This window comes from Poecilia reticulata, linkage group LG17, assembly GCF_000633615.1.
Source record: "Poecilia reticulata strain Guanapo linkage group LG17, Guppy_female_1.0+MT, whole genome shotgun sequence".
In the NCBI taxonomy this organism is placed as follows: Eukaryota; Metazoa; Chordata; class Actinopteri; order Cyprinodontiformes; family Poeciliidae; genus Poecilia; species Poecilia reticulata.
This window is the reverse complement of record NC_024347.1, coordinates 10,198,947-10,205,848: the sequence shown is the minus strand read 5'-3', so window position 1 is coordinate 10,205,848 and position 6,902 is coordinate 10,198,947.

Below are 6,902 nucleotides of genomic sequence, written 5' to 3'. Positions count from 1 at the left end.
GTTTGTCGCTGTTTCTTTAAAACATCTATTTAATAATTATATTAAACACTGTACATGGTTACTACATGACACAAACATAATTACCACAATTAATAATTTAAGTCATTGATAGAGAAAATGTAGTTACAAAAGACATATCAATTTTATTTCAACAGTATGTACTCAGGGTTTACAACTTAAGAAGACATCCATGTAGGGTCCTTGGCGGGTGCCAGTCTGCAGTGAACTGGTGGATGACAGAGACAATGGTATACTGTAGTGAGCAGTTTGAAGCAGAAGTCCCACCATGTGACCCACAGGGTTTTCCCACCTGAGCACAAACGTCATGCACTTTGTTTCCACAGGCACCACAGCAGAATCAAGTGTAACCTGTTAAAAGGGATATGAAGTTGTTATTCCTATGTTATTAATTTTCTACTGCCAAGTTTACAGCCACAGGAAAACAAAGTATAAGAAACTTAACCTTCTAATCATAACATTGGAGAAATGTGAAGTTAATGAGCTAATATAGATAGATAGCTCATCACATTTCTCCAATGAAACGTTAATATCTATATCTATCNGGCGGGTGCCAGTCTGCAGTGAACTGGTGGATGACAGAGACAATGGTATACTGTAGTGAGCAGTTTGAAGCAGAAGTCCCACCATGTGACCCACAGGGTTTTCCCACCTGAGCACAAACGTCATGCACTTTGTTTCCACAGGCACCACAGCAGAATCAAGTGTAACCTGTTAAAAGGGATATGAAGTTGTTATTCCTATGTTATTAATTTTCTACTGCCAAGTTTACAGCCACAGGAAAACAAAGTATAAGAAACTTAACCTTCTAATCATAACATTGGAGAAATGTGAAGTTAATGAGCTAATATAGATAGATAGCTCATCACATTTCTCCAATGAAACGTTAATATCTATATCTATCTATATATCTAAAACAGCGTCTTCCTCCTCATGTCTTGATCGTAGCAAGAGTTTAACTTGGCTCGAAGTTTAACGTGGTGGAGTAGCCGGTGTTTGGCATAACTTAAGTTTTGGACTTGTGGCTACAGGTAATGTCGCTACTTAGCGGGTGGTGAAACTAGCGTAAGTGAGAAAGATTTAATACGATCATGCATTTTACATGATGTGTGGCAACCCAAGTCTATACTATAAAAATCTGATTAAAATTAGAGCCTAAATACGTTCTATTTCCAAAACAGAAAGGTTACGTAATGTTAGCCAGCTAACAAATTACTATTGTTATCCTAGCATGTCAACTAACAGCTAGAAAAAACCAAAACACATACCTTCGTAGTCAAACTGGTATCATTCAGCGAGGAATTTGTCCAGTTTAGATTATGTTGATGAAGAAAAATTGTTTGCAAATAGTGATATATCTTTAAATCATATTTGTGGAGGCAGCTTTAGAGTTGAAACAGCGTTAACTACACACACCGGAACTAAAGATACACCGCTTCGAGCCATAACGGAAGTTGTGTGACGTCATGTGAAAAGGGTCTATTGCTTAAGTGAAACTAAAGAATGACTGATATCATTAACGATACAGGGATGAAGCTTTTTAGTTATCTAGCGTTGCTAGCAAAGTCGTTAGCTAGCAGCTAGCTAATAGCACAACAACAGCCTAATATCTGTATGATAAAAATACTGAATCGATAGATAMAAACAGTTTTTCCTCACCTGGCTGTCTCCTCCCGCTCAGTAGTTCTTCAGAGAAAGGCAGACGCAGWGGCCTGTCAGTGTCTGTTGTATTTCATTACCTCTCTGCTTAAACTGCGACTCCGAGCTGAAGCAGAAACCATACGTTCTACGTTTTCCGTCATCTGACAAGTAGCAAGTCTACTCCACTTTATTCACCTAAATCGTTTTTTTTATAATTCACCAAAACCTGTTCTGTAATGTGGAACGTTCGCTATGTTGAGCTCCGCAGTTAGCCGCTTTGTCGAACTGCGCGAGAGGCAATTGCGTCATGCGTCATGGGCAAAAAATCAAAGGTAACAATGTGACCGGAGGGCTTATTATGTTGTACAAAAAAGCAAAGAATTTTAGCACATGTTTTTACGTGTCAGAAGAAGGTTTAGGAAATAATACCAAAAATAAAAATTAAAAATTGACCAAAAGGGCACTTGGGGGCAAGGAGCAAAAAGGGCAGGTGCTCAAGCACCCCCAGCTCCCCCCTCTGCACGTGCCTGCTTTTTATACATGTCAGTGTATGCTCCTTGTTTGGCCTTAGCTACCTCTACCTTCACTTTACACTGTACTCTTGGTGACTCTCTTCAGTCTTCACATTGTCCCACTTCTTGGCTGCTCTCTATCTCTGTACCAATATTTGCACTTCCTTATTCCACCACCAAGTCTCCTTGTCAACTTTCCTTCCAGAAGACATACCTAGTACTCTCCTACCTGTCTCCCTGATAACATGAGCAGTAGTTGGCCAGTCACCTGGAAGCATGTTCTGGTCACCCAGAGCTTGTCTCAACTCCTCCCTGAAAGTCACACATTCTTCCTTTTTCAGCTTCCACCACTTTGTCCTCGGTTCTGCCTTTGCCCTCTTCATCTTTCTCATCGTCAGTCATTCTACACAGTGGCGCAACTACACATTATTTAGGTGGATTCAAAAACATAACCCCCCCTCCTCCCCCAGGAAGGAATGTCAGGTTGAAGGAACGCGCTCACTTGCTACTCCCCCCAGGCGACGATACGTAAAGGGTAAACCTTGCTACATTTACCTCATTATGTGCGCGAGGTGAAGGAGCGTAAAGGCGCGCTGAAGTGTATGGGAAAACATCATTGGCGCGCCGCCCCCTCCAGACTGGGTTTTGGTGCTGCGCCCCTATGCGTTGCATACGCTGCATACCCACTTTTGCGCCACTGATTCTACACACCACCATACTGTGTTGTTTAGCAACATTCTCACCTTCCACCACTTTGCGACTGCAAACTGAATTCCTTCAGATTGCCTCGTCTACACAAGATGTAATCCACCTGCGTGCTCCTACGTCCTTTCTTGTATGTGTTCCTGTCTCTTTTGGAAGAAAGTATTTACAACAGCCATTTCCATCCTCTTTGCAAAGTCTACCACCATCTGTCTTTCTGCATTCCTGTTCTGGATGCCAAACCTGCCCATTACTTAATCACCTCTGTTCCCTGCTCCAACATGTCCATTAAAATCTGCCCCAGTCACCACTCTCTCACCTTTGTGGATATTTTGCATCACTTCATCTAACTCACTCCAGAATTTCCCCTTCTCTTCTAACTCACATCCAATCTGTGGGGCATAACCACTAACCACATTTAGCATCACGCCATCCATCAATTTCTAACTTCAGGCTAATCAACCTACCTGACACTCTTTTCACCTACAGAACATTCCTGATCTACTCCTCCTTTACGATAATCCCTACCCCATTTCCCTTTCCCTTCCTATTGTAGCTTATTTAAATTTGAAATGTCTTTTAAGCAAAACACAGAACAATAAAATTTAACGTTTTGTGGAATAAACTCTCGTTCTCATTGGTTTTCAAACCTTGAGTACCTTACTGGTGCTCCATTTCTTTGGGTGCAATTTCCAAGGTGGCATTGACACCTTGTTACCTGAGAGGTGCATTTTAAGGGGCAGGAATATTGAGCTATTTAATACCCTTGTGTTGCCACATTAACTAAAACTTATTTGAAAGTGAATAACCAAATGACAAAAACTCCCTGATTATGAAAACCATGAGAAAACTAAGCAAACAAACAGCAACTCACTCCTACAAACTCCAAGAACTTTTACATAGGTGTTTAGCAAAGAAACAGTGTGCTCAGTTGAGCTGAGGATGCATAGCAGGAAGTCTACGTCAGGTTTTTCTTTTTCTTTTTAAAAAAAAAATCAATCACCTCCAGCAGTCTACCAATCAGATATCTTCCCGGTCTTCTGGGTGCCCACTAGATAGGATATGTTGGAATGTCGATGGTTGCACTGTGAGGGACATTAGTGTTCTACAGGTCAGCTAAATTATGTTTGAAGAAAAGCAGAAAAATGTTAGGTAAAAAAATATCGTTTTATAAAAGGCCTATGTTATATCCTACTTAATATTTACATGGTTTTGTGCCAGAGCCATATGTTCGCTATGGTTTTGGTAAAATGTTTGGCCAAAAGCTGTTTTGCTCTTAATCCGTCCCTCATCCACAACTCCTGATCACACTGAAGACGTTGAATGAGGAAGAGGGTTGTAAGGGTCCGTTTCATTATTGTAAATAGGGATTTCTAACAAAAGATGGGAAAATATGAATGTGACAGTTTTATACACAGCAAATTTGGAAGTGTTCAGTCAACTGCTACAGAGTTGAATTCAACATTTTGAAAGTGTCTATATTGGTCCACTCTGGATGGTGTAGAAATGACACTTTTGAAAGTCTTATTTGTGATATAGTTGAATCAACACTCACAGTAGTTGAAATTAAACACACATCAGTGTTGACTTACTCAACACAAGTATATTTTGTCAAAAGTTAAGACTATGAACGTGTTAATCTAACACAGAACGGTGTAAAGTATATATTAATATCCTCCTGACTACCAGTAGTTCATTTTTGTTCTCTGTAGAGGACATTTCTAAACTTGAATATCTCCCACTCCCTGCATTCTACTGAATTAATTCCTTTTGGTATCTGGAGAGGACATTCAGGGCTTTTCAATGATACCATGTGTGAAGGGGTGGGACTTTTGTATGTACCTTTTTCTAATTCATAAAAATGGCGTTTATGAGTAATACATTTTATGGGAAGAGACAAAGTAAGTACATAAAAACTTTTATTACCTTACAAAGACTGTGGGATTTAAAAAAAATGGTGATTGGACAATACTTTTTTTCCTGGTAGTCAGGACATAGAAATCTGAGTTTTGAAATACTACTGGCAGGGTATGCTGTGGTGGCGCCGGGGTTAAGTACAACCCACATATGGACGCTCTAGTTTTCAATGCGGCTGTCGTGGGTTTGTTTCCCAGTCTTTCCCTTCTCTCATTACCCACTTTCTTTTGTCAATTTACTACCAAATAAAAGCCACTAGAGTAATTAAAACCTTTTCTTTCCAGAAACTACTGGTCATAAAATGAATCCTCAAATTCATTTTAAAAGATATTAGATGACACAGTAGATGCTACAAAAACACCAGCACCATTTGCAGTATATAATCTACTTTTATTTCAAAACATCAAACAGCACTGACAGCAATATAGAACAAATGCCATATATTCATGATACTTTGCACTGAAGCTGAAGTGTACTTTGAAAGTTCATTGGAAGCAGCCATGGATGGTCTTGTGATCACTGATGGTGAAGTGTCTTTGGTGCTGCTCTTGTTTTCACCAACATGATCCTTCATGTTGGTGAAAACAAGACTTCCAGCCTGGATGGAAAAACAGGAAATATAGCAGAAACATCAGGATAATAAATAAATATTTTAAAAAGAAGTGTGAGCAAAACTAATCAGACTCACCTGTGTGTGTCACCATCATATTCATTCAAATTACTCTGCCCACCCGGTTTACAAGATAATGCATAAAAAAGTCAGAAATAATTACTAAAGAAATTAGTCAGCTTAGTCATTTTTGGACAGCATTAAAAGTCGTGGCAACCTGTCTGAAGAAATCTGTTGAAGTCATCATAACAGGCTTCAGTCACCAACATGACACACTAACAAAGAAATAACATTTTGGCAATTTTTAGATATGCCACAGGTACAAAACACCAGAGTCAAATGGCTCATTTGCCTCCTCATTGTGTAGATTCATTCTCCAGAGTCCTGCTAAACACCTAAGTATTCTATTCAGGTATGGTGCAGCAGCAGCACATCTAAATGTTGCAGGACAGTGGCCCTCCAGGACTGGAGTTTGACACATGTGGCATAGATCAAGCCAATGGTCCAGCACAGCCACTCCCCCATTTTGCAGTCCACAGCCAAAAACTTAAAGAAAACGATCTCTGCAGCTAAATAATGTTAACTCAAATGGCCTCCAGATTTTCCTGACAGTTTCAATGTTCGGTTAAGATAATAAATAGTCGTGTATAACGTGATATCCAAACAAATAAATGTATGTTAATATTTAAGACATTCTAGCTTTAGGCTACTTGATTGTGCTATTCAGTGGTCAGCAATGTCAGATCAGTCCAGCTCAAATACTCATGTTTTTAACACAATATTCAGCGCTGCAGCTCGTGCTCGACATGAATTAAGAAATACCGATTATTTATTATCTGCAACAAGAAGACTTTTTCGACGTCAAGTGCAGCGAAGTCAAGGTAAGTGGATGTTCAGATGTCGGTTCATATAACTGTAGCTGGTAGACTACGTTAGCTTCATGCTAGTGGAATAAAGAAATATTAATTAGGAAACTATAAGTAGCCTATTTAGTTGGCACTGGAGTTGTCTCCCGCCTTATAAAATATGACTTAGAATATCACTTAGCATCTGGTGCATCTATGTTGTGATTCTGTTGTGTTCATTGCAGGCTCAGCTGGGAGGCGGCCAAGCCCTGTGTGGAAGACAAATATTTTCTTGCTTTCTGGTCCTAATATTGACATTCTCCCTTCTCCCTCGGATGAACAAAGACTGAAGAACCATGGATTAGGTGGGCATGTTTTTTTTCAAGAAAGAGATTATTTCATATACCCGCATAATGTGACAGAAGGAGGCACTTTTGCTTTTAACATCTCCATTTGGGTTTTAATTCACCACTTCATGATAATTTTACTCTTTCACCAGAAGTCATCTGGTAGGCTGATGTGTTCAAACTTAAATGGAGTGTTCTTTGTTATTGTGTTTAATATTGCTTTGTCACCATTGATTATTCAGGCAACCCTGTGCATGAGGGGACAGGAACCAGGAGCTCCAAAATTAACCTGAATTGGAGCTTGTCTGAA